Source organism: Oncorhynchus clarkii, unplaced genomic scaffold (assembly GCF_045791955.1).
Source record: "Oncorhynchus clarkii lewisi isolate Uvic-CL-2024 unplaced genomic scaffold, UVic_Ocla_1.0 unplaced_contig_1035_pilon_pilon, whole genome shotgun sequence".
NCBI classification, from domain to species: domain Eukaryota; kingdom Metazoa; phylum Chordata; class Actinopteri; order Salmoniformes; family Salmonidae; genus Oncorhynchus; species Oncorhynchus clarkii.
Window position 1 is genome coordinate 3,425 of NW_027258551.1, and position 26,637 is coordinate 30,061.

The 26,637-nt window shown below is 40.6% G+C and overlaps 21 non-coding genes across 21 annotated transcripts; all 21 read left to right on the forward strand.

The window, feature by feature from the left end:
• Positions 1–1,085: 1,085 nt before the first annotated feature.
• On the forward strand, positions 1,086–1,167 carry trnas-aga (transfer RNA serine (anticodon AGA)). The gene has a single exon. It is a non-coding gene; the product is annotated as a tRNA-Ser (tRNA).
• Positions 1,168–2,524: 1,357 nt separating this feature from the next.
• On the forward strand, positions 2,525–2,607 carry trnal-cag (transfer RNA leucine (anticodon CAG)). The gene has a single exon. It is a non-coding gene; the product is annotated as a tRNA-Leu (tRNA).
• Positions 2,608–2,913: 306 nt separating this feature from the next.
• Positions 2,914–2,995, forward strand: trnas-aga (transfer RNA serine (anticodon AGA)). The gene has a single exon. It is a non-coding gene; the product is annotated as a tRNA-Ser (tRNA).
• A 1,357-nt stretch (positions 2,996–4,352) lies between these two features.
• trnal-cag (transfer RNA leucine (anticodon CAG)) lies at positions 4,353–4,435 on the forward strand. The gene has a single exon. It is a non-coding gene; the product is annotated as a tRNA-Leu (tRNA).
• Positions 4,436–4,741: 306 nt separating this feature from the next.
• Positions 4,742–4,823, forward strand: trnas-aga (transfer RNA serine (anticodon AGA)). The gene has a single exon. It is a non-coding gene; the product is annotated as a tRNA-Ser (tRNA).
• A 1,357-nt stretch (positions 4,824–6,180) lies between these two features.
• Positions 6,181–6,263, forward strand: trnal-cag (transfer RNA leucine (anticodon CAG)). Its single transcript has one exon. It is a non-coding gene; the product is annotated as a tRNA-Leu (tRNA).
• A 306-nt stretch (positions 6,264–6,569) lies between these two features.
• On the forward strand, positions 6,570–6,651 carry trnas-aga (transfer RNA serine (anticodon AGA)). Its single transcript has one exon. It is a non-coding gene; the product is annotated as a tRNA-Ser (tRNA).
• A 1,357-nt stretch (positions 6,652–8,008) lies between these two features.
• Positions 8,009–8,091, forward strand: trnal-cag (transfer RNA leucine (anticodon CAG)). The gene has a single exon. It is a non-coding gene; the product is annotated as a tRNA-Leu (tRNA).
• A 306-nt stretch (positions 8,092–8,397) lies between these two features.
• On the forward strand, positions 8,398–8,479 carry trnas-aga (transfer RNA serine (anticodon AGA)). The gene has a single exon. It is a non-coding gene; the product is annotated as a tRNA-Ser (tRNA).
• Positions 8,480–9,836: 1,357 nt separating this feature from the next.
• On the forward strand, positions 9,837–9,919 carry trnal-cag (transfer RNA leucine (anticodon CAG)). The gene has a single exon. It is a non-coding gene; the product is annotated as a tRNA-Leu (tRNA).
• A 306-nt stretch (positions 9,920–10,225) lies between these two features.
• Positions 10,226–10,307, forward strand: trnas-aga (transfer RNA serine (anticodon AGA)). Its single transcript has one exon. It is a non-coding gene; the product is annotated as a tRNA-Ser (tRNA).
• A 1,357-nt stretch (positions 10,308–11,664) lies between these two features.
• Positions 11,665–11,747, forward strand: trnal-cag (transfer RNA leucine (anticodon CAG)). The gene has a single exon. It is a non-coding gene; the product is annotated as a tRNA-Leu (tRNA).
• A 306-nt stretch (positions 11,748–12,053) lies between these two features.
• trnas-aga (transfer RNA serine (anticodon AGA)) lies at positions 12,054–12,135 on the forward strand. Its single transcript has one exon. It is a non-coding gene; the product is annotated as a tRNA-Ser (tRNA).
• A 1,357-nt stretch (positions 12,136–13,492) lies between these two features.
• On the forward strand, positions 13,493–13,575 carry trnal-cag (transfer RNA leucine (anticodon CAG)). Its single transcript has one exon. It is a non-coding gene; the product is annotated as a tRNA-Leu (tRNA).
• Positions 13,576–13,881: 306 nt separating this feature from the next.
• On the forward strand, positions 13,882–13,963 carry trnas-aga (transfer RNA serine (anticodon AGA)). The gene has a single exon. It is a non-coding gene; the product is annotated as a tRNA-Ser (tRNA).
• Positions 13,964–15,320: 1,357 nt separating this feature from the next.
• trnal-cag (transfer RNA leucine (anticodon CAG)) lies at positions 15,321–15,403 on the forward strand. The gene has a single exon. It is a non-coding gene; the product is annotated as a tRNA-Leu (tRNA).
• A 306-nt stretch (positions 15,404–15,709) lies between these two features.
• Positions 15,710–15,791, forward strand: trnas-aga (transfer RNA serine (anticodon AGA)). Its single transcript has one exon. It is a non-coding gene; the product is annotated as a tRNA-Ser (tRNA).
• A 1,357-nt stretch (positions 15,792–17,148) lies between these two features.
• trnal-cag (transfer RNA leucine (anticodon CAG)) lies at positions 17,149–17,231 on the forward strand. The gene has a single exon. It is a non-coding gene; the product is annotated as a tRNA-Leu (tRNA).
• A 306-nt stretch (positions 17,232–17,537) lies between these two features.
• trnas-aga (transfer RNA serine (anticodon AGA)) lies at positions 17,538–17,619 on the forward strand. Its single transcript has one exon. It is a non-coding gene; the product is annotated as a tRNA-Ser (tRNA).
• Positions 17,620–18,976: 1,357 nt separating this feature from the next.
• trnal-cag (transfer RNA leucine (anticodon CAG)) lies at positions 18,977–19,059 on the forward strand. Its single transcript has one exon. It is a non-coding gene; the product is annotated as a tRNA-Leu (tRNA).
• Positions 19,060–19,365: 306 nt separating this feature from the next.
• Positions 19,366–19,447, forward strand: trnas-aga (transfer RNA serine (anticodon AGA)). The gene has a single exon. It is a non-coding gene; the product is annotated as a tRNA-Ser (tRNA).
• The last annotated feature ends 7,190 nt before the right edge of the window (positions 19,448–26,637 follow it).

Here is a 26,637-nt window from a genome sequence, read left to right on the forward strand (position 1 = left end):
TAAGAAATGCTGCTACCGACCTAAACAAATAATAAAGCTGAGAAAGGGCACCCTTGTCTCACAGATTTCTCAAGAATAAAAGAATCAGTTAAAACCCCATTACACGTTACCCTACTTTTTGCCTTATATAATTTTATCCATCCTATTATTCTATTACCAAAACCATATTCATCCATTACCCTAAACATAAAATCATGTTCCACCCTATCAAAAGCTTTATTTAAATCTATGCTTAACTATTTTATTTATTACATCTCTAATTGTATCAGCAATATCTCTACCAGGCACACTATAATTCTGTGTAGGTGCTATAATATCATTTAAAACTTGCTTCTTTCTATTTGCCAGTATCTTAGCTAAAATCTTATAATCCGAATGTAACAAACTAATTGGCCTATAATTCTCCAGTTTCAATTTGCTCCCCTTATTTTTATATAAAATCGTTATCAGCCCTGTCACCATAGATTCTGAAACACTATTATCCTCCATATATTGCTAAACTTTCATATTTTATAAAATTCTGCAATTATTCCATCCACACCAGGACTCTTATTTACTTGTAACCCCTTAATCGCATCTTTAACTTCATTCACTGTTATCGTCCCATCACACATTTGTTTATCCTCTACATCAATTTGCACATCCACACTATCCAATATCTCCTTTACACACCCCTCATCCACCTCCCCTTTCTTAAATAAATCCTTATAAAAATTCTGCACTGTTTCTAATATCTCTACATAATCATTGACAACTTCACCTTTTACATTTTCAATCTCTCTAATATATGTTCTCCTCTGTTTATTCTTCTCTAAACCAAGAAAAATGAAGTACATTTCTCCCCCTCCAAAACATACTTTGCCCTACCTCTTATAATTGCACCCTTACACTTATCTATTTCATATTTACTGAATTTTGCTTTTAAATCTAAAACCGTTTCTATATTATAATTAGGTTCCCTGTCACACTTCCCCATTTCTTCATCCAATCTAGCTCTCAACTCATTTTCTTCTCTTTTCATCCTTCCCTGTAGGCTATGCCTGTTGGCCCATTCACTCCTAACAAGCCTGTTTTCTTCTGTCAACGTTGTCGTGGCTGAGTGGTTAAGGCGATGGACTAGAAATCCATTAGGATCTTCCTGCGCAGGTTTGAATCCTGCCGACAACGAAAATGCATTTTTTTGACCCCTCCGGAGGTGGAAGTTTAGTCGTGTTTCTTATACCAATCGCATCCTCTCAGATCTCCGCAAGTACATAGGGATTAGTTGTCCATTTGGGATAGGACTGCAGGCCATCTATCCCACTTCACACCTTTACACACCTGGTTATCCAGCCTTCTAGCTCTATAGGCCACAGTAGCATAGGTTACAGGTTTGTAGTCAAGCCACAGATTTCAGGTGAGATCCCATGATACACTCAACAATACAACAACACGATTCTCATGAATAACCATTAAGCCATTTGCTAAGATTTCCCCCATTTTGACATGTGGAAACCTGTTGTCACTCTTACCCTGACGGGAAGCTCCAGACACTTTTTTGGTCCTATCTGAGGCATTTTTAAATTCATGTCAAATTGGCCATATTCTGAAGACACTCTTATAGTCTGCAGGGTAATCGAACTGGCCACATCTAAAGTCAAGCCACAGGTAACAGGTGAGAAACCTTGTTAAACCCTAAAAGAAAAAGAAAAACACGATTGCATTGAAAATAACCATTAAGTCATTCAGGTCGCAGACTCCCCTATAGGCATGGTTTGAAACCCCCTCCTGACAACGTTTTAGCGCCTGCATGTCATGCACCTTTGTAAAATCCAGTTGAAAAATAAATGACTTAAGGTAATGTAAATGACACCTAGTTAATATGAGTAGTGAATAACTATCGTCTTTTTAATATTCTGCAAAAACAGCTAGTTGGTGAGAGGCTGAAAGAGAATTGCAAGAATCGCGCAATAATCACAGGCGGGCCACAAACAGGCAAATAACAAAAAGCATCTCGGAACGCACAACTCGTCGGTCGTTGTCAGTGGATTGAATTGGCGGGAAGAACAAAAATATCGTCTGCAGGGGAATCGAAGTCGCCGCATCTAATGTCAAGTCACAGGTGAGCTGCCTTGTTAAACCCTAAAAATAAATAATAACACGATTGCGTTGAAATGACCCATTAAGCCATTTGTAAGGATTTCCCCCATGTGGACCTGTTGTCACTCTTACCCTGATGGTTGCTGATATTTCCAGACACTTTTTCAGTCTTATCTGAGGAATTTTATCATTTATATCAGAATGGCCATATTCTGATGCCAGTTTAGCGCTCATTCAATGACGATTTACTACTCTTTCCCATTGAAGGCCATATTGAGGTTAAATCAATGACTGGACTTTTTAATTTATAAAAACAAATGACTATTGAAAGTGCAAGTCAGTATCGTGCATAGTTGTTCTGGTCTCTGTGGTGATTTTAGAGCGTTGTTCATATTTCTACTTTTACCGCATACACTTTAACCCGATACCCAGTTACTGTGCTGTAGTCAGGATGGCCGAGCGGTCTAAGGCGCTGCGTTCAGGTCGCAGTCTCCCATGGAGGCGTGGGTTCAAATCCCACTTCTGACAGTTTTTTAGTGCCTCTCAGGAGTCATGCTGCTCAGCAGTAATAATAAGAATGATGAAATAACAACTTCACACAGTGAAATAACAATTCATAATAAACACTCTCAAATGCAGACCTTCTGGAGCTGAGCAAAGATCAAGGTTAAATAAGAAAACAGCTGGACTTAATAACAAATGAATGAGGGGAACATTTTGTGTTATTGCATTATAATGAGTTACTGCATTATCTTTCAGTTGTTAAATTTCACTTTCTGTAGGCTATGCCTGTTGGCCCATTCACTCCTAACAAGCCTGTTTTCTTCTGTCAACGTTGTCGTGGCCGAGTGGTTAAGGCGATGGACTAGAAATCCATTAGGATCTTCCTGCGCAGGTTCAAATCCTGCCGACAACGAAAATGCATTTTTTTGACCCCTCCGGAGGTTGAAGTTTAGTCGTGTTTCTTATACCAATCGCATCCTCTCAGATCTCCGCAAGTACATAGGGATTAGTTGTCCATTTGGGATAGGACTGCAGGCCATCTATCCCACTTCACACCTTTACACACCTGGTTATCCAGCCTTCTAGCTCTATAGGCCACAGTAGCATAGGTTACAGGTTTGTAGTCAAGCCACAGATTTCAGGTGAGATCCCATGATACACTCAACAATACAACAACACGATTCTCATGAATAACCATTAAGCCATTTGCTAAGATTTCCCCCATTTTGACATGTGGAAACCTGTTGTCACTCTTACCCTGACGGGAAGCTCCAGACACTTTTTTGGTCCTATCTGAGGCATTTTTAAATTCATGTCAAATTGGCCATATTCTGAAGACACTCTTATAGTCTGCAGGGTAATCGAACTGGCCACATCTAAAGTCAAGCCACAGGTAACAGGTGAGAAACCTTGTTAAACCCTAAAAGAAAAAGAAAAACTCGATTGCATTGAAAATAACCATTAAGTCATTCAGGTCGCAGACTCCCCTATAGGCATGGTTTGAAACCCCCTCCTGACAACGTTTTAGCGCCTGCATGTCATGCACCTTTGTAAAATCCAGTTGAAAAATAAATGACTTAAGGTAATGTAAATGACACCTAGTTAATATGAGTAGTGAATAACTATCGTCTTTTTAATATTCTGCAAAAACAGCTAGTTGGTGAGAGGCTGAAAGAGAATTGCAAGAATCGCGCAATAATCACAGGCGGGCCACAAACAGGCAAATAACAAAAAGCATCTCGGAACGCACAACTCGTCGGTCGTTGTCAGTGGATTGAATTGGCGGGAAGAACAAAAATATCGTCTGCAGGGGAATCGAAGTCGCCGCATCTAATGTCAAGTCACAGGTGAGCTGCCTTGTTAAACCCTAAAAATAAATAATAACACGATTGCGTTGAAATGACCCATTAAGCCATTTGTAAGGATTTCCCCCATGTGGACCTGTTGTCACTCTTACCCTGATGGTTGCTGATATTTCCAGACACTTTTTCAGTCTTATCTGAGGAATTTTATCATTTATATCAGAATGGCCATATTCTGATGCCAGTTTAGCGCTCATTCAATGACGATTTACTACTCTTTCCCATTGAAGGCCATATTGAGGTTAAATCAATGACTGGACTTTTTAATTTATAAAAACAAATGACTATTGAAAGTGCAAGTCAGTATCGTGCATAGTTGTTCTGGTCTCTGTGGTGATTTTAGAGCGTTGTTCATATTTCTACTTTTACCGCATACACTTTAACCCGATACCCAGTTACTGTGCTGTAGTCAGGATGGCCGAGCGGTCTAAGGCGCTGCGTTCAGGTCGCAGTCTCCCATGGAGGCGTGGGTTCAAATCCCACTTCTGACAGTTTTTTAGTGCCTCTCAGGAGTCATGCTGCTCAGCAGTAATAATAAGAATGATGAAATAACAACTTCACACAGTGAAATAACAATTCATAATAAACACTCTCAAATGCAGACCTTCTGGAGCTGAGCAAAGATCAAGGTTAAATAAGAAAACAGCTGGACTTAATAACAAATGAATGAGGGGAACATTTTGTGTTATTGCATTATAATGAGTTACTGCATTATCTTTCAGTTGTTAAATTTCACTTTCTGTAGGCTATGCCTGTTGGCCCATTCACTCCTAACAAGCCTGTTTTCTTCTGTCAACGTTGTCGTGGCCGAGTGGTTAAGGCGATGGACTAGAAATCCATTAGGATCTTCCTGCGCAGGTTCAAATCCTGCCGACAACGAAAATGCATTTTTTTGACCCCTCCGGAGGTTGAAGTTTAGTCGTGTTTCTTATACCAATCGCATCCTCTCAGATCTCCGCAAGTACATAGGGATTAGTTGTCCATTTGGGATAGGACTGCAGGCCATCTATCCCACTTCACACCTTTACACACCTGGTTATCCAGCCTTCTAGCTCTATAGGCCACAGTAGCATAGGTTACAGGTTTGTAGTCAAGCCACAGATTTCAGGTGAGATCCCATGATACACTCAACAATACAACAACACGATTCTCATGAATAACCATTAAGCCATTTGCTAAGATTTCCCCCATTTTGACATGTGGAAACCTGTTGTCACTCTTACCCTGACGGGAAGCTCCAGACACTTTTTTGGTCCTATCTGAGGCATTTTTAAATTCATGTCAAATTGGCCATATTCTGAAGACACTCTTATAGTCTGCAGGGTAATCGAACTGGCCACATCTAAAGTCAAGCCACAGGTAACAGGTGAGAAACCTTGTTAAACCCTAAAAGAAAAAGAAAAACTCGATTGCATTGAAAATAACCATTAAGTCATTCAGGTCGCAGACTCCCCTATAGGCATGGTTTGAAACCCCCTCCTGACAACGTTTTAGCGCCTGCATGTCATGCACCTTTGTAAAATCCAGTTGAAAAATAAATGACTTAAGGTAATGTAAATGACACCTAGTTAATATGAGTAGTGAATAACTATCGTCTTTTTAATATTCTGCAAAAACAGCTAGTTGGTGAGAGGCTGAAAGAGAATTGCAAGAATCGCGCAATAATCACAGGCGGGCCACAAACAGGCAAATAACAAAAAGCATCTCGGAACGCACAACTCGTCGGTCGTTGTCAGTGGATTGAATTGGCGGGAAGAACAAAAATATCGTCTGCAGGGGAATCGAAGTCGCCGCATCTAATGTCAAGTCACAGGTGAGCTGCCTTGTTAAACCCTAAAAATAAATAATAACACGATTGCGTTGAAATGACCCATTAAGCCATTTGTAAGGATTTCCCCCATGTGGACCTGTTGTCACTCTTACCCTGATGGTTGCTGATATTTCCAGACACTTTTTCAGTCTTATCTGAGGAATTTTATCATTTATATCAGAATGGCCATATTCTGATGCCAGTTTAGCGCTCATTCAATGACGATTTACTACTCTTTCCCATTGAAGGCCATATTGAGGTTAAATCAATGACTGGACTTTTTAATTTATAAAAACAAATGACTATTGAAAGTGCAAGTCAGTATCGTGCATAGTTGTTCTGGTCTCTGTGGTGATTTTAGAGCGTTGTTCATATTTCTACTTTTACCGCATACACTTTAACCCGATACCCAGTTACTGTGCTGTAGTCAGGATGGCCGAGCGGTCTAAGGCGCTGCGTTCAGGTCGCAGTCTCCCATGGAGGCGTGGGTTCAAATCCCACTTCTGACAGTTTTTTAGTGCCTCTCAGGAGTCATGCTGCTCAGCAGTAATAATAAGAATGATGAAATAACAACTTCACACAGTGAAATAACAATTCATAATAAACACTCTCAAATGCAGACCTTCTGGAGCTGAGCAAAGATCAAGGTTAAATAAGAAAACAGCTGGACTTAATAACAAATGAATGAGGGGAACATTTTGTGTTATTGCATTATAATGAGTTACTGCATTATCTTTCAGTTGTTAAATTTCACTTTCTGTAGGCTATGCCTGTTGGCCCATTCACTCCTAACAAGCCTGTTTTCTTCTGTCAACGTTGTCGTGGCCGAGTGGTTAAGGCGATGGACTAGAAATCCATTAGGATCTTCCTGCGCAGGTTCAAATCCTGCCGACAACGAAAATGCATTTTTTTGACCCCTCCGGAGGTTGAAGTTTAGTCGTGTTTCTTATACCAATCGCATCCTCTCAGATCTCCGCAAGTACATAGGGATTAGTTGTCCATTTGGGATAGGACTGCAGGCCATCTATCCCACTTCACACCTTTACACACCTGGTTATCCAGCCTTCTAGCTCTATAGGCCACAGTAGCATAGGTTACAGGTTTGTAGTCAAGCCACAGATTTCAGGTGAGATCCCATGATACACTCAACAATACAACAACACGATTCTCATGAATAACCATTAAGCCATTTGCTAAGATTTCCCCCATTTTGACATGTGGAAACCTGTTGTCACTCTTACCCTGACGGGAAGCTCCAGACACTTTTTTGGTCCTATCTGAGGCATTTTTAAATTCATGTCAAATTGGCCATATTCTGAAGACACTCTTATAGTCTGCAGGGTAATCGAACTGGCCACATCTAAAGTCAAGCCACAGGTAACAGGTGAGAAACCTTGTTAAACCCTAAAAGAAAAAGAAAAACTCGATTGCATTGAAAATAACCATTAAGTCATTCAGGTCGCAGACTCCCCTATAGGCATGGTTTGAAACCCCCTCCTGACAACGTTTTAGCGCCTGCATGTCATGCACCTTTGTAAAATCCAGTTGAAAAATAAATGACTTAAGGTAATGTAAATGACACCTAGTTAATATGAGTAGTGAATAACTATCGTCTTTTTAATATTCTGCAAAAACAGCTAGTTGGTGAGAGGCTGAAAGAGAATTGCAAGAATCGCGCAATAATCACAGGCGGGCCACAAACAGGCAAATAACAAAAAGCATCTCGGAACGCACAACTCGTCGGTCGTTGTCAGTGGATTGAATTGGCGGGAAGAACAAAAATATCGTCTGCAGGGGAATCGAAGTCGCCGCATCTAATGTCAAGTCACAGGTGAGCTGCCTTGTTAAACCCTAAAAATAAATAATAACACGATTGCGTTGAAATGACCCATTAAGCCATTTGTAAGGATTTCCCCCATGTGGACCTGTTGTCACTCTTACCCTGATGGTTGCTGATATTTCCAGACACTTTTTCAGTCTTATCTGAGGAATTTTATCATTTATATCAGAATGGCCATATTCTGATGCCAGTTTAGCGCTCATTCAATGACGATTTACTACTCTTTCCCATTGAAGGCCATATTGAGGTTAAATCAATGACTGGACTTTTTAATTTATAAAAACAAATGACTATTGAAAGTGCAAGTCAGTATCGTGCATAGTTGTTCTGGTCTCTGTGGTGATTTTAGAGCGTTGTTCATATTTCTACTTTTACCGCATACACTTTAACCCGATACCCAGTTACTGTGCTGTAGTCAGGATGGCCGAGCGGTCTAAGGCGCTGCGTTCAGGTCGCAGTCTCCCATGGAGGCGTGGGTTCAAATCCCACTTCTGACAGTTTTTTAGTGCCTCTCAGGAGTCATGCTGCTCAGCAGTAATAATAAGAATGATGAAATAACAACTTCACACAGTGAAATAACAATTCATAATAAACACTCTCAAATGCAGACCTTCTGGAGCTGAGCAAAGATCAAGGTTAAATAAGAAAACAGCTGGACTTAATAACAAATGAATGAGGGGAACATTTTGTGTTATTGCATTATAATGAGTTACTGCATTATCTTTCAGTTGTTAAATTTCACTTTCTGTAGGCTATGCCTGTTGGCCCATTCACTCCTAACAAGCCTGTTTTCTTCTGTCAACGTTGTCGTGGCCGAGTGGTTAAGGCGATGGACTAGAAATCCATTAGGATCTTCCTGCGCAGGTTCAAATCCTGCCGACAACGAAAATGCATTTTTTTGACCCCTCCGGAGGTTGAAGTTTAGTCGTGTTTCTTATACCAATCGCATCCTCTCAGATCTCCGCAAGTACATAGGGATTAGTTGTCCATTTGGGATAGGACTGCAGGCCATCTATCCCACTTCACACCTTTACACACCTGGTTATCCAGCCTTCTAGCTCTATAGGCCACAGTAGCATAGGTTACAGGTTTGTAGTCAAGCCACAGATTTCAGGTGAGATCCCATGATACACTCAACAATACAACAACACGATTCTCATGAATAACCATTAAGCCATTTGCTAAGATTTCCCCCATTTTGACATGTGGAAACCTGTTGTCACTCTTACCCTGACGGGAAGCTCCAGACACTTTTTTGGTCCTATCTGAGGCATTTTTAAATTCATGTCAAATTGGCCATATTCTGAAGACACTCTTATAGTCTGCAGGGTAATCGAACTGGCCACATCTAAAGTCAAGCCACAGGTAACAGGTGAGAAACCTTGTTAAACCCTAAAAGAAAAAGAAAAACTTGATTGCATTGAAAATAACCATTAAGTCATTCAGGTCGCAGACTCCCCTATAGGCATGGTTTGAAACCCCCTCCTGACAACGTTTTAGCGCCTGCATGTCATGCACCTTTGTAAAATCCAGTTGAAAAATAAATGACTTAAGGTAATGTAAATGACACCTAGTTAATATGAGTAGTGAATAACTATCGTCTTTTTAATATTCTGCAAAAACAGCTAGTTGGTGAGAGGCTGAAAGAGAATTGCAAGAATCGCGCAATAATCACAGGCGGGCCACAAACAGGCAAATAACAAAAAGCATCTCGGAACGCACAACTCGTCGGTCGTTGTCAGTGGATTGAATTGGCGGGAAGAACAAAAATATCGTCTGCAGGGGAATCGAAGTCGCCGCATCTAATGTCAAGTCACAGGTGAGCTGCCTTGTTAAACCCTAAAAATAAATAATAACACGATTGCGTTGAAATGACCCATTAAGCCATTTGTAAGGATTTCCCCCATGTGGACCTGTTGTCACTCTTACCCTGATGGTTGCTGATATTTCCAGACACTTTTTCAGTCTTATCTGAGGAATTTTATCATTTATATCAGAATGGCCATATTCTGATGCCAGTTTAGCGCTCATTCAATGACGATTTACTACTCTTTCCCATTGAAGGCCATATTGAGGTTAAATCAATGACTGGACTTTTTAATTTATAAAAACAAATGACTATTGAAAGTGCAAGTCAGTATCGTGCATAGTTGTTCTGGTCTCTGTGGTGATTTTAGAGCGTTGTTCATATTTCTACTTTTACCGCATACACTTTAACCCGATACCCAGTTACTGTGCTGTAGTCAGGATGGCCGAGCGGTCTAAGGCGCTGCGTTCAGGTCGCAGTCTCCCATGGAGGCGTGGGTTCAAATCCCACTTCTGACAGTTTTTTAGTGCCTCTCAGGAGTCATGCTGCTCAGCAGTAATAATAAGAATGATGAAATAACAACTTCACACAGTGAAATAACAATTCATAATAAACACTCTCAAATGCAGACCTTCTGGAGCTGAGCAAAGATCAAGGTTAAATAAGAAAACAGCTGGACTTAATAACAAATGAATGAGGGGAACATTTTGTGTTATTGCATTATAATGAGTTACTGCATTATCTTTCAGTTGTTAAATTTCACTTTCTGTAGGCTATGCCTGTTGGCCCATTCACTCCTAACAAGCCTGTTTTCTTCTGTCAACGTTGTCGTGGCCGAGTGGTTAAGGCGATGGACTAGAAATCCATTAGGATCTTCCTGCGCAGGTTCAAATCCTGCCGACAACGAAAATGCATTTTTTTGACCCCTCCGGAGGTTGAAGTTTAGTCGTGTTTCTTATACCAATCGCATCCTCTCAGATCTCCGCAAGTACATAGGGATTAGTTGTCCATTTGGGATAGGACTGCAGGCCATCTATCCCACTTCACACCTTTACACACCTGGTTATCCAGCCTTCTAGCTCTATAGGCCACAGTAGCATAGGTTACAGGTTTGTAGTCAAGCCACAGATTTCAGGTGAGATCCCATGATACACTCAACAATACAACAACACGATTCTCATGAATAACCATTAAGCCATTTGCTAAGATTTCCCCCATTTTGACATGTGGAAACCTGTTGTCACTCTTACCCTGACGGGAAGCTCCAGACACTTTTTTGGTCCTATCTGAGGCATTTTTAAATTCATGTCAAATTGGCCATATTCTGAAGACACTCTTATAGTCTGCAGGGTAATCGAACTGGCCACATCTAAAGTCAAGCCACAGGTAACAGGTGAGAAACCTTGTTAAACCCTAAAAGAAAAAGAAAAACTTGATTGCATTGAAAATAACCATTAAGTCATTCAGGTCGCAGACTCCCCTATAGGCATGGTTTGAAACCCCCTCCTGACAACGTTTTAGCGCCTGCATGTCATGCACCTTTGTAAAATCCAGTTGAAAAATAAATGACTTAAGGTAATGTAAATGACACCTAGTTAATATGAGTAGTGAATAACTATCGTCTTTTTAATATTCTGCAAAAACAGCTAGTTGGTGAGAGGCTGAAAGAGAATTGCAAGAATCGCGCAATAATCACAGGCGGGCCACAAACAGGCAAATAACAAAAAGCATCTCGGAACGCACAACTCGTCGGTCGTTGTCAGTGGATTGAATTGGCGGGAAGAACAAAAATATCGTCTGCAGGGGAATCGAAGTCGCCGCATCTAATGTCAAGTCACAGGTGAGCTGCCTTGTTAAACCCTAAAAATAAATAATAACACGATTGCGTTGAAATGACCCATTAAGCCATTTGTAAGGATTTCCCCCATGTGGACCTGTTGTCACTCTTACCCTGATGGTTGCTGATATTTCCAGACACTTTTTCAGTCTTATCTGAGGAATTTTATCATTTATATCAGAATGGCCATATTCTGATGCCAGTTTAGCGCTCATTCAATGACGATTTACTACTCTTTCCCATTGAAGGCCATATTGAGGTTAAATCAATGACTGGACTTTTTAATTTATAAAAACAAATGACTATTGAAAGTGCAAGTCAGTATCGTGCATAGTTGTTCTGGTCTCTGTGGTGATTTTAGAGCGTTGTTCATATTTCTACTTTTACCGCATACACTTTAACCCGATACCCAGTTACTGTGCTGTAGTCAGGATGGCCGAGCGGTCTAAGGCGCTGCGTTCAGGTCGCAGTCTCCCATGGAGGCGTGGGTTCAAATCCCACTTCTGACAGTTTTTTAGTGCCTCTCAGGAGTCATGCTGCTCAGCAGTAATAATAAGAATGATGAAATAACAACTTCACACAGTGAAATAACAATTCATAATAAACACTCTCAAATGCAGACCTTCTGGAGCTGAGCAAAGATCAAGGTTAAATAAGAAAACAGCTGGACTTAATAACAAATGAATGAGGGGAACATTTTGTGTTATTGCATTATAATGAGTTACTGCATTATCTTTCAGTTGTTAAATTTCACTTTCTGTAGGCTATGCCTGTTGGCCCATTCACTCCTAACAAGCCTGTTTTCTTCTGTCAACGTTGTCGTGGCCGAGTGGTTAAGGCGATGGACTAGAAATCCATTAGGATCTTCCTGCGCAGGTTCAAATCCTGCCGACAACGAAAATGCATTTTTTTGACCCCTCCGGAGGTTGAAGTTTAGTCGTGTTTCTTATACCAATCGCATCCTCTCAGATCTCCGCAAGTACATAGGGATTAGTTGTCCATTTGGGATAGGACTGCAGGCCATCTATCCCACTTCACACCTTTACACACCTGGTTATCCAGCCTTCTAGCTCTATAGGCCACAGTAGCATAGGTTACAGGTTTGTAGTCAAGCCACAGATTTCAGGTGAGATCCCATGATACACTCAACAATACAACAACACGATTCTCATGAATAACCATTAAGCCATTTGCTAAGATTTCCCCCATTTTGACATGTGGAAACCTGTTGTCACTCTTACCCTGACGGGAAGCTCCAGACACTTTTTTGGTCCTATCTGAGGCATTTTTAAATTCATGTCAAATTGGCCATATTCTGAAGACACTCTTATAGTCTGCAGGGTAATCGAACTGGCCACATCTAAAGTCAAGCCACAGGTAACAGGTGAGAAACCTTGTTAAACCCTAAAAGAAAAAGAAAAACTTGATTGCATTGAAAATAACCATTAAGTCATTCAGGTCGCAGACTCCCCTATAGGCATGGTTTGAAACCCCCTCCTGACAACGTTTTAGCGCCTGCATGTCATGCACCTTTGTAAAATCCAGTTGAAAAATAAATGACTTAAGGTAATGTAAATGACACCTAGTTAATATGAGTAGTGAATAACTATCGTCTTTTTAATATTCTGCAAAAACAGCTAGTTGGTGAGAGGCTGAAAGAGAATTGCAAGAATCGCGCAATAATCACAGGCGGGCCACAAACAGGCAAATAACAAAAAGCATCTCGGAACGCACAACTCGTCGGTCGTTGTCAGTGGATTGAATTGGCGGGAAGAACAAAAATATCGTCTGCAGGGGAATCGAAGTCGCCGCATCTAATGTCAAGTCACAGGTGAGCTGCCTTGTTAAACCCTAAAAATAAATAATAACACGATTGCGTTGAAATGACCCATTAAGCCATTTGTAAGGATTTCCCCCATGTGGACCTGTTGTCACTCTTACCCTGATGGTTGCTGATATTTCCAGACACTTTTTCAGTCTTATCTGAGGAATTTTATCATTTATATCAGAATGGCCATATTCTGATGCCAGTTTAGCGCTCATTCAATGACGATTTACTACTCTTTCCCATTGAAGGCCATATTGAGGTTAAATCAATGACTGGACTTTTTAATTTATAAAAACAAATGACTATTGAAAGTGCAAGTCAGTATCGTGCATAGTTGTTCTGGTCTCTGTGGTGATTTTAGAGCGTTGTTCATATTTCTACTTTTACCGCATACACTTTAACCCGATACCCAGTTACTGTGCTGTAGTCAGGATGGCCGAGCGGTCTAAGGCGCTGCGTTCAGGTCGCAGTCTCCCATGGAGGCGTGGGTTCAAATCCCACTTCTGACAGTTTTTTAGTGCCTCTCAGGAGTCATGCTGCTCAGCAGTAATAATAAGAATGATGAAATAACAACTTCACACAGTGAAATAACAATTCATAATAAACACTCTCAAATGCAGACCTTCTGGAGCTGAGCAAAGATCAAGGTTAAATAAGAAAACAGCTGGACTTAATAACAAATGAATGAGGGGAACATTTTGTGTTATTGCATTATAATGAGTTACTGCATTATCTTTCAGTTGTTAAATTTCACTTTCTGTAGGCTATGCCTGTTGGCCCATTCACTCCTAACAAGCCTGTTTTCTTCTGTCAACGTTGTCGTGGCCGAGTGGTTAAGGCGATGGACTAGAAATCCATTAGGATCTTCCTGCGCAGGTTCAAATCCTGCCGACAACGAAAATGCATTTTTTTGACCCCTCCGGAGGTTGAAGTTTAGTCGTGTTTCTTATACCAATCGCATCCTCTCAGATCTCCGCAAGTACATAGGGATTAGTTGTCCATTTGGGATAGGACTGCAGGCCATCTATCCCACTTCACACCTTTACACACCTGGTTATCCAGCCTTCTAGCTCTATAGGCCACAGTAGCATAGGTTACAGGTTTGTAGTCAAGCCACAGATTTCAGGTGAGATCCCATGATACACTCAACAATACAACAACACGATTCTCATGAATAACCATTAAGCCATTTGCTAAGATTTCCCCCATTTTGACATGTGGAAACCTGTTGTCACTCTTACCCTGACGGGAAGCTCCAGACACTTTTTTGGTCCTATCTGAGGCATTTTTAAATTCATGTCAAATTGGCCATATTCTGAAGACACTCTTATAGTCTGCAGGGTAATCGAACTGGCCACATCTAAAGTCAAGCCACAGGTAACAGGTGAGAAACCTTGTTAAACCCTAAAAGAAAAAGAAAAACTTGATTGCATTGAAAATAACCATTAAGTCATTCAGGTCGCAGACTCCCCTATAGGCATGGTTTGAAACCCCCTCCTGACAACGTTTTAGCGCCTGCATGTCATGCACCTTTGTAAAATCCAGTTGAAAAATAAATGACTTAAGGTAATGTAAATGACACCTAGTTAATATGAGTAGTGAATAACTATCGTCTTTTTAATATTCTGCAAAAACAGCTAGTTGGTGAGAGGCTGAAAGAGAATTGCAAGAATCGCGCAATAATCACAGGCGGGCCACAAACAGGCAAATAACAAAAAGCATCTCGGAACGCACAACTCGTCGGTCGTTGTCAGTGGATTGAATTGGCGGGAAGAACAAAAATATCGTCTGCAGGGGAATCGAAGTCGCCGCATCTAATGTCAAGTCACAGGTGAGCTGCCTTGTTAAACCCTAAAAATAAATAATAACACGATTGCGTTGAAATGACCCATTAAGCCATTTGTAAGGATTTCCCCCATGTGGACCTGTTGTCACTCTTACCCTGATGGTTGCTGATATTTCCAGACACTTTTTCAGTCTTATCTGAGGAATTTTATCATTTATATCAGAATGGCCATATTCTGATGCCAGTTTAGCGCTCATTCAATGACGATTTACTACTCTTTCCCATTGAAGGCCATATTGAGGTTAAATCAATGACTGGACTTTTTAATTTATAAAAACAAATGACTATTGAAAGTGCAAGTCAGTATCGTGCATAGTTGTTCTGGTCTCTGTGGTGATTTTAGAGCGTTGTTCATATTTCTACTTTTACCGCATACACTTTAACCCGATACCCAGTTACTGTGCTGTAGTCAGGATGGCCGAGCGGTCTAAGGCGCTGCGTTCAGGTCGCAGTCTCCCATGGAGGCGTGGGTTCAAATCCCACTTCTGACAGTTTTTTAGTGCCTCTCAGGAGTCATGCTGCTCAGCAGTAATAATAAGAATGATGAAATAACAACTTCACACAGTGAAATAACAATTCATAATAAACACTCTCAAATGCAGACCTTCTGGAGCTGAGCAAAGATCAAGGTTAAATAAGAAAACAGCTGGACTTAATAACAAATGAATGAGGGGAACATTTTGTGTTATTGCATTATAATGAGTTACTGCATTATCTTTCAGTTGTTAAATTTCACTTTCTGTAGGCTATGCCTGTTGGCCCATTCACTCCTAACAAGCCTGTTTTCTTCTGTCAACGTTGTCGTGGCCGAGTGGTTAAGGCGATGGACTAGAAATCCATTAGGATCTTCCTGCGCAGGTTCAAATCCTGCCGACAACGAAAATGCATTTTTTTGACCCCTCCGGAGGTTGAAGTTTAGTCGTGTTTCTTATACCAATCGCATCCTCTCAGATCTCCGCAAGTACATAGGGATTAGTTGTCCATTTGGGATAGGACTGCAGGCCATCTATCCCACTTCACACCTTTACACACCTGGTTATCCAGCCTTCTAGCTCTATAGGCCACAGTAGCATAGGTTACAGGTTTGTAGTCAAGCCACAGATTTCAGGTGAGATCCCATGATACACTCAACAATACAACAACACGATTCTCATGAATAACCATTAAGCCATTTGCTAAGATTTCCCCCATTTTGACATGTGGAAACCTGTTGTCACTCTTACCCTGACGGGAAGCTCCAGACACTTTTTTGGTCCTATCTGAGGCATTTTTAAATTCATGTCAAATTGGCCATATTCTGAAGACACTCTTATAGTCTGCAGGGTAATCGAACTGGCCACATCTAAAGTCAAGCCACAGGTAACAGGTGAGAAACCTTGTTAAACCCTAAAAGAAAAAGAAAAACTTGATTGCATTGAAAATAACCATTAAGTCATTCAGGTCGCAGACTCCCCTATAGGCATGGTTTGAAACCCCCTCCTGACAACGTTTTAGCGCCTGCATGTCATGCACCTTTGTAAAATCCAGTTGAAAAATAAATGACTTAAGGTAATGTAAATGACACCTAGTTAATATGAGTAGTGAATAACTATCGTCTTTTTAATATTCTGCAAAAACAGCTAGTTGGTGAGAGGCTGAAAGAGAATTGCAAGAATCGCGCAATAATCACAGGCGGGCCACAAACAGGCAAATAACAAAAAGCATCTCGGAACGCACAACTCGTCGGTCGTTGTCAGTGGATTGAATTGGCGGGAAGAACAAAAATATCGTCTGCAGGGGAATCGAAGTCGCCGCATCTAATGTCAAGTCACAGGTGAGCTGCCTTGTTAAACCCTAAAAATAAATAATAACACGATTGCGTTGAAATGACCCATTAAGCCATTTGTAAGGATTTCCCCCATGTGGACCTGTTGTCACTCTTACCCTGATGGTTGCTGATATTTCCAGACACTTTTTCAGTCTTATCTGAGGAATTTTATCATTTATATCAGAATGGCCATATTCTGATGCCAGTTTAGCGCTCATTCAATGACGATTTACTACTCTTTCCCATTGAAGGCCATATTGAGGTTAAATCAATGACTGGACTTTTTAATTTATAAAAACAAATGACTATTGAAAGTGCAAGTCAGTATCGTGCATAGTTGTTCTGGTCTCTGTGGTGATTTTAGAGCGTTGTTCATATTTCTACTTTTACCGCATACACTTTAACCCGATACCCAGTTACTGTGCTGTAGTCAGGATGGCCGAGCGGTCTAAGGCGCTGCGTTCAGGTCGCAGTCTCCCATGGAGGCGTGGGTTCAAATCCCACTTCTGACAGTTTTTTAGTGCCTCTCAGGAGTCATGCTGCTCAGCAGTAATAATAAGAATGATGAAATAACAACTTCACACAGTGAAATAACAATTCATAATAAACACTCTCAAATGCAGACCTTCTGGAGCTGAGCAAAGATCAAGGTTAAATAAGAAAACAGCTGGACTTAATAACAAATGAATGAGGGGAACATTTTGTGTTATTGCATTATAATGAGTTACTGCATTATCTTTCAGTTGTTAAATTTCACTTTCTGTAGGCTATGCCTGTTGGCCCATTCACTCCTAACAAGCCTGTTTTCTTCTGTCAACGTTGTCGTGGCCGAGTGGTTAAGGCGATGGACTAGAAATCCATTAGGATCTTCCTGCGCAGGTTCAAATCCTGCCGACAACGAAAATGCATTTTTTTGACCCCTCCGGAGGTTGAAGTTTAGTCGTGTTTCTTATACCAATCGCATCCTCTCAGATCTCCGCAAGTACATAGGGATTAGTTGTCCATTTGGGATAGGACTGCAGGCCATCTATCCCACTTCACACCTTTACACACCTGGTTATCCAGCCTTCTAGCTCTATAGGCCACAGTAGCATAGGTTACAGGTTTGTAGTCAAGCCACAGATTTCAGGTGAGATCCCATGATACACTCAACAATACAACAACACGATTCTCATGAATAACCATTAAGCCATTTGCTAAGATTTCCCCCATTTTGACATGTGGAAACCTGTTGTCACTCTTACCCTGACGGGAAGCTCCAGACACTTTTTTGGTCCTATCTGAGGCATTTTTAAATTCATGTCAAATTGGCCATATTCTGAAGACACTCTTATAGTCTGCAGGGTAATCGAACTGGCCACATCTAAAGTCAAGCCACAGGTAACAGGTGAGAAACCTTGTTAAACCCTAAAAGAAAAAGAAAAAACTGATTGCATTGAAAATAACCATTAAGTCATTCAGGTCGCAGACTCCCCTATAGGCATGGTTTGAAACCCCCTCCTGACAACGTTTTAGCGCCTGCATGTCATGCACCTTTGTAAAATCCAGTTGAAAAATAAATGACTTAAGGTAATGTAAATGACACCTAGTTAATATGAGTAGTGAATAACTATCGTCTTTTTAATATTCTGCAAAAACAGCTAGTTGGTGAGAGGCTGAAAGAGAATTGCAAGAATCGCGCAATAATCACAGGCGGGCCACAAACAGGCAAATAACAAAAAGCATCTCGGAACGCACAACTCGTCGGTCGTTGTCAGTGGATTGAATTGGCGGGAAGAACAAAAATATCGTCTGCAGGGGAATCGAAGTCGCCGCATCTAATGTCAAGTCACAGGTGAGCTGCCTTGTTAAACCCTAAAAATAAATAATAACACGATTGCGTTGAAATGACCCATTAAGCCATTTGTAAGGATTTCCCCCATGTGGACCTGTTGTCACTCTTACCCTGATGGTTGCTGATATTTCCAGACACTTTTTCAGTCTTATCTGAGGAATTTTATCATTTATATCAGAATGGCCATATTCTGATGCCAGTTTAGCGCTCATTCAATGACGATTTACTACTCTTTCCCATTGAAGGCCATATTGAGGTTAAATCAATGACTGGACTTTTTAATTTATAAAAACAAATGACTATTGAAAGTGCAAGTCAGTATCGTGCATAGTTGTTCTGGTCTCTGTGGTGATTTTAGAGCGTTGTTCATATTTCTACTTTTACCGCATACACTTTAACCCGATACCCAGTTACTGTGCTGTAGTCAGGATGGCCGAGCGGTCTAAGGCGCTGCGTTCAGGTCGCAGTCTCCCATGGAGGCGTGGGTTCAAATCCCACTTCTGACAGTTTTTTAGTGCCTCTCAGGAGTCATGCTGCTCAGCAGTAATAATAAGAATGATGAAATAACAACTTCACACAGTGAAATAACAATTCATAATAAACACTCTCAAATGCAGACCTTCTGGAGCTGAGCAAAGATCAAGGTTAAATAAGAAAACAGCTGGACTTAATAACAAATGAATGAGGGGAACATTTTGTGTTATTGCATTATAATGAGTTACTGCATTATCTTTCAGTTGTTAAATTTCACTTTCTGTAGGCTATGCCTGTTGGCCCATTCACTCCTAACAAGCCTGTTTTCTTCTGTCAACGTTGTCGTGGCCGAGTGGTTAAGGCGATGGACTAGAAATCCATTAGGATCTTCCTGCGCAGGTTCAAATCCTGCCGACAACGAAAATGCATTTTTTTGACCCCTCCGGAGGTTGAAGTTTAGTCGTGTTTCTTATACCAATCGCATCCTCTCAGATCTCCGCAAGTACATAGGGATTAGTTGTCCATTTGGGATAGGACTGCAGGCCATCTATCCCACTTCACACCTTTACACACCTGGTTATCCAGCCTTCTAGCTCTATAGGCCACAGTAGCATAGGTTACAGGTTTGTAGTCAAGCCACAGATTTCAGGTGAGATCCCATGATACACTCAACAATACAACAACACGATTCTCATGAATAACCATTAAGCCATTTGCTAAGATTTCCCCCATTTTGACATGTGGAAACCTGTTGTCACTCTTACCCTGACGGGAAGCTCCAGACACTTTTTTGGTCCTATCTGAGGCATTTTTAAATTCATGTCAAATTGGCCATATTCTGAAGACACTCTTATAGTCTGCAGGGTAATCGAACTGGCCACATCTAAAGTCAAGCCACAGGTAACAGGTGAGAAACCTTGTTAAACCCTAAAAGAAAAAGAAAAACTTGATTGCATTGAAAATAACCATTAAGTCATTCAGGTCGCAGACTCCCCTATAGGCATGGTTTGAAACCCCCTCCTGACAACGTTTTAGCGCCTGCATGTCATGCACCTTTGTAAAATCCAGTTGAAAAATAAATGACTTAAGGTAATGTAAATATACATGAACCTGACTGCATTGTATGGCGTTGGCATTAGCTCATATTCAGTACCAACTTCAAGTGTTTTACACACGTGTCCATTACAATCTAGGCAAGAATCAGAATGCATTAATAAAACGCTGAGTACATTATACTAACGGTACGCTACAGCAGAAACGACAACACGTTACACAGAAAATAAGACACTTTGATAGGCATGTTCACAGTTAATTGTAATGAAGGCAATAAATGTGCAAGGACTGTATACTTGATCTGGGGAAGTGCTTGGGCTTTCTTTTGAAGGAAAGTTTGTCCAGCTCATTAAATTCTCAAATCGAAATGGTCTGCAACAGTGAAATGGGCGCCCTTTGTGAATGAGGCAAAATTAATGTTGAAACGGCCTATAGAAAAATCGCCTTGGACTGAGGTCAGCGCGGGTTGAATGTTGGAACGGTGAGTGCATTCTGACCACGTGCATAAAATCAACTCCCACTGGGGCGACTGTTTAAGATATTTGGAACTTGTGTGTGAAAAGGTTAATGTTGGCATTACCTACACCTTTTTACTCAATGTTATCCTTTTGGTTTGCTACAGTTCAGTGTTGTGCCAAGCTGATGGTCAGTCGACTGGAAATCAAGAGCGGCTGGCAAGCTTGGCTTGCCTTTCCGGTTGGTTTCAAACAACTGCTCTTAACACTGACTGAATAGTTGTTGGGTTTGGGTTGAATTCAGGCACAAGTGACCTCTTGTGTTTAAATCAGTTATTGCACTAAACCTAAAGGATGGTTCAGATGCCTGTGCAGCATGGATGTTTGAAACTGAATAGGATCAGTTGACAGGATCCCCAGAAGTTGATGCCACTTTCAATGGAATTTCCTGTCCTAGAGGAATGCGCTAATTTGGAGTTTCTAAACATGAACAAATACCACGGTCAAGTGTAGCAGCGTCTTGCTAACCTTATTTAGCTAGCTAATGTTCGTATTAAAAAAATGTTACTAAATTTTTGATTTGGGTGAGCACTTTTCCACAGATGGACACGCTGGCCTAATTTTTATCTCAAGAATTTAAATTGGGTTACTATTGAAAGATGACTTATTTTTCCTACATTGTAATGGGCTACAATGACTGACCATGATTATGCACGCTGCAAATGACACTTTATTTTGCGGGTGCCTTTTCAGTATCTGGATGCATGTTACACCAAGCATTGTAGTGAAGCAACTTTATTGGTCAAAACCATTCATTTGGGGGATCGGTTTGCAAATGCTATCAAATCACGCAATTTTACCATTTTTATGAAATGGTATCAAACCTAAATTTGGCAATGTGGACACGGAGTAACTTTACAGCTGTTTATTAAATCAGCAGTGTCATAGCAGTTTTTTAAAAAACAAGCTGAAAATGTTTTGTAGATCATAGGAAAAGACAACATTCACATGGCTGTGCACAAAATGGGTAGTTCAGATTTGTCACTTCAGCTGCAACTATCTTGATGGTCAGGATTTTGCACAGCGTCTGTCAGCTCAAGTGGATTTGTACTGGTGTGGGCGTTTGTCTCAATGTAACGTCTTCAGATTTCACAAATTCCTTTTTGCTAATATTGGGCAGTTAAACAGTAAAGGATAAACCTCCCAAAGATGCAAATAAAAAAAGTAGGCCTTAACTGTCAATGCATAGGTTACTTTGTATAGTAGCGCTGCGCCCTTCACAAGTCTTCCACGTGTGAATCCGATGCCGTGGGTGTAGAATTTATTTTGTGTGACCAATTTTTCCAACAGCGGAAAAATTGCTCTGGCGCATTGCATGAAATTCTTGTTTAAAATGAAGTACTTGTGTTGAAAAATATGATTTCCTTGATGGTATCATCTATTCGGCAACTTTGGTTAAACCACGGTCAATTGATCAATATTCAGGTCGCCTGTGGTCTTAAAATTCTGGATAATTTAGAATTTTAAGAACCATTTAGAGGGACGTTTCACCTCATGTCAATGGAATCGAATATTCATGTTTGACATCCGTCATTTAACAAGCCATTGCAGTAGACCAAAATAAATATTGTTGACGGAAAGCCCAATTTCTGTTCTTTAAAATAAAATAAAAACGTACTAAATCAGATTCATCCAGGTCTGATGGGCCAAAAGATCAGAAATGACAAACCACTGTCGTGACCTTGAATTATCTGAGGACTGTTTAATTGTTAGGCGACTCTAAATGAATCATGTTAGGATTTGGGGTGCCGAGGAAGCGGTTTTAAAGTTACCGTCTCCCGACTTAAACTCTAGACGGTAGAAATCTATTAAATTGATAGTGAACTTATGAACCATTACATCGTATCCTCCTTGCAGCTGCAGAAACCACAGCCTTATGATTCAGTACTATACAAGTTGGTTTAATTGAATTACTAGCTAACTAAATAACACAGGCTAAACACACAGGTGACACAATATGACGGCTTGTTACAAGGTATCTCCCCCCCCGTTCCGTAAGGGACACTTATCGTTGATACGTTTTTGAACACACGAACCGGCACCAGCTTGGAGTAAAAGCATGAATGTATTTGTATTTGTGGGATGCCGCTGTGGAAAGGCTTGTCTTCTCTCTGATTGGCTACATGAGGTCACAATGTCGTTGGTTGTCCGTGGCTCCAATGACTAGTCTTGAACAGAACTACAGGATGGATTATCCTTTCACTCGTTCTGGAAGATGGGCTAATCAACCCTGTCACTGATTCCTCAGTGGGTGATGAGTAGGATGGTTTGGATATAGTAGCAGAATGGTCCCACTTAAGTTCATTTTTCTAGGTACTTGTGAGTTTAGGAAAGTTCTGAACGTGTAGCTTGCGCCTCACGGTTTTCTGGTCTAATGTTAATTTCTATTACCATTCCTCTTATGCACTCTGGCCGCCGGGGACGCTTCTGTCAGTCTGACCCGCTCTGATGTCCCTTGTGGCATGGCTACTTACTATGCACAACATTGAACACTATGAACAATATTTCTAACATAAGACTGGTCAGATTAGCTATAGAAAATGAATGTCATATTGGTTTTTATTTTGTGATTTTTACTAGAAACCTGCTCACTCTACAGGTAGGAAGTCTCGAGCCTTTACATTGTACATGAAATATGTTTTTTCAAGACAAAGGTGATTTTTGTTGGGGAGAGCCTGTTGGCAAAAACATTACTTTAGTTCATACTGGAGGGGGAGAAAGAACCCACTTCTGCTGTAAATTGATCTGATCCTCACAGGGCAGTCATGACACCACCACAAGACTTCGTACACAAGGCGGTTGGGGTTTTCTTGTTCCTAACTTAGTCCCTCTCTCCACTGGCAGCTGTGAGAACCCCGAGGATCCATACCGTGTTGTCTTCCACCCGGTGGTAGCTGACGCCAGGGTCCACTTCCCCCCTCACGTCAAACGCTTTGAGGCCTATATGTTTTCCTTCGCCGAGGATGCGGTTGAGCCGAGTGGCCAGGTAACAAAGTTCACCCAACAATCTTTATTGGTTAATTTTGTTTGAGTGGCAATCATCCCTTTAAAAAAATAAATAAAACATCTGACACATCAAATCTTTGATTCCTAGGTCTTTGTCCATTGTGATGTGGTCATCTGTGATGCCAGTAGTCCGTCTGGCGGCCCCTGTAGTGGACAATGTGTGAATCAGGACAACCCGAAAAGAGGTAGGTCTTGTTTTATGCTTTTCAGACCCTGGCAGACCATAACTGAACTAATAGGTTCTCTCTCAACAGGTCAACGACATGTCAAAGACCTCTTTGAGGAGCGTCATTTATATGTTTCTTCTGGATACATTCTTTGGGTGTAATGTCTCTTTCTAACATGTCAAATAAAGTGTTCTATATAAAACAATCCTAACCGTTGGAGCTACCTTAATTGTATCTGATTTGCATTTAACACCATGTCGTAGGCTTGTCATCTGACATGTATCAATCAACCTTTTTGTAAGCATGGAACTCTGAACCATCCACCGGAGGGTGATGAGTGTTGCACACCAATTTCCCGTCTAGGACAAACAATGGGAAATGAAACAAAAGCTTTCCAATGTCCAGTAGGATGAAATGACTCAATGTTATAGCAGATGGTGGTTTGCCAAAGTGAAACCAGCAGGGCTGTGGTTGGATGCAGTGTTGGTAATTTTCAACTGAAATTACAACTTTCCTTTACCTTTACCTTTCCTTTAGCTTGGTTTCCATCCAAATTTGGACATTTCTTCTTTAATGATATGCATGTCAATCTCTCATGGCTCAAATGGGAAGAGCTTGACTTCATCGCTACTTGTTTGTGTAAGAAGTGTTGACAAGCTGAATGTACCGAGGTGTCTGTTTTTTAAAACTACTAGCGCACAGCTCGGACACCCATGCATTCCCCATAAGACATCTCTTCACAATCTCCAAGCCCGAACTACGAAGGTAGAGCCATGAATACGCTGCAATCTATTCCGCATCAGGATAAGATTTCAACACACACCGTACGGAACAGCGGGGACTGAAGACACTCCTTTAAAAGTTGTGAGCTTGCACCGCGGGACGGCTTCATTGCTCCAGACCACCACAAGGGGGAGTTGGCGCAATCATTATGCATTTGGGTCCCAAGGCTTTGATGACCAAAGACTAATTTTGACACCAGCCACCCTTGCTTTGTGGCGCTCAATGAAGATTGCTGACAAAACAGATGGAAGTTGTCTTAACGAGTCAAGCAAATGTACAATTTGAGAGGAATGTGATAATGTAGAGACACGGCTATATTTTTTTTGTCAAAGTTAAATTACAAATCTCTATTTAGCAAGTTCAGACTAAGAAGTGTTAGGAGAATGAATTTGTCTTTCAGGGACTCCTGAGAACCAACAAACCAGGATGTCTTGTGAAACAGTGGCTGTAAAGAATCTAGCTGGCTAAAGCATTGACTGCACAATTGTACGCTTGCCTTGCAATGCAGCTGAAGTAACATGGCTAGCTATTTACTTGCTGGAGTCGGATTAAAAATAACTGTTGCCGCTCTGGGTATGGACCCTAAAGTAGTTCTGAACTAATATTCATACCAATCAATGAACCTCAAGTCTGAATGGCATTAAGGACGCCTAGAGTAGAATATACCTTTTGTGCCAAGGATGCAAGACCTATCTACACATGTATTTTAGTTATTACCACGTATGAGATTCCCATATTGTAGCCTGTACATTGAATATATTCACTGACCATGTACTCTTCCTTGGCAAATAAAGGTGTGGTCCAGGTATGACAGACACTTTCAGTCATATCAAACGATACGGTGTCTGCATGTATGTATTACAATTATACACTTCAGTGTTTACTGCTCCTGGGATATCAATGATTACACATTGTAACTATACAACAGACTAAACATGATTGATTTGTAATTCATATATACAGGAAAAAATCAGGCAAAACATTGAAGGGATTTTACAGGACCCTAATGGACTACAGACATTGACAGTCTCCTAGCCTAAAAACAAATGCTGAATGCACTAACAAACTGCATTTAGTCCAATAAAAAGACACAACATTAGGGTGATAAATAAAAGGCAGTTGCTCAACGCATGACACAAGAGAACCCTCTGCTGGAGCAAAACGCTTACAGCACCTGGTATTCCCAGGCGGTCTCCCATCCAAGTACTAACCAGGCCCGACCCTGCTTAGCTTCCGAGATCGGGCACATTTTAACATCTTTTTTAATATATACAAAACACTATTTACAACATTCAGACAACAAAAGATTAACAATTCACCCTTTAACAAAATCAGAAAGAAAAAGAAACAATTATAAACTAAAACCAATTAATTACAAGTTTTCCATTTGATAGAATTTCAATTAAAGTACTCACCCAGTTTCCTCCACTGTATATTATCTCTATCTTTCTCTAAAATACTCCTAAACTCCACTCACAATTGTCCCTTCATGATGACCTAAATTCCTTAATCTTAGCGCATATCTAGCATGGCTTAGTACAAAATTCACCAAATTTAAAACTTTACTTTTCCCATTTAAACCAAAAAGAAACAACCTCCAATAAAAATCTCTTCTCCCCAATGTTTTACTTACAGCCCTTTTTAAAAACTCAATCTTTTAACCTACTACATTCAACAAAAAAGTGTGTCAAATTTCCCACCCCCGTACCACAAATCACATTCTCTTTTTAATATCCCTATAAATTTGATGCAAACCACATTTGTAAAAATCTTATGTTTTATTTTAAAATCATTGTCTTCACATTCTATAGATTTATTTTACATTTACATTCTTCCATATTGATTTCACATGTTTGCGAACACCCTAGACCACACTTTTTCCAAAGCAGTGACTTATCCATTTAGTTCATAAACCATTTAAAGTTTTAAACCTGATTTAAATCATGTTTCTCCCCATAACTTTCAGAATATAAAACCGGTAAACACCTCGCTCTTTTGACCACCTCTTTTTATTAAAATCACCCACTCCCCAGGAATACATCATATTTTCTTTTTTCATTTTACATATTCTCCACAGTAGTTTTAC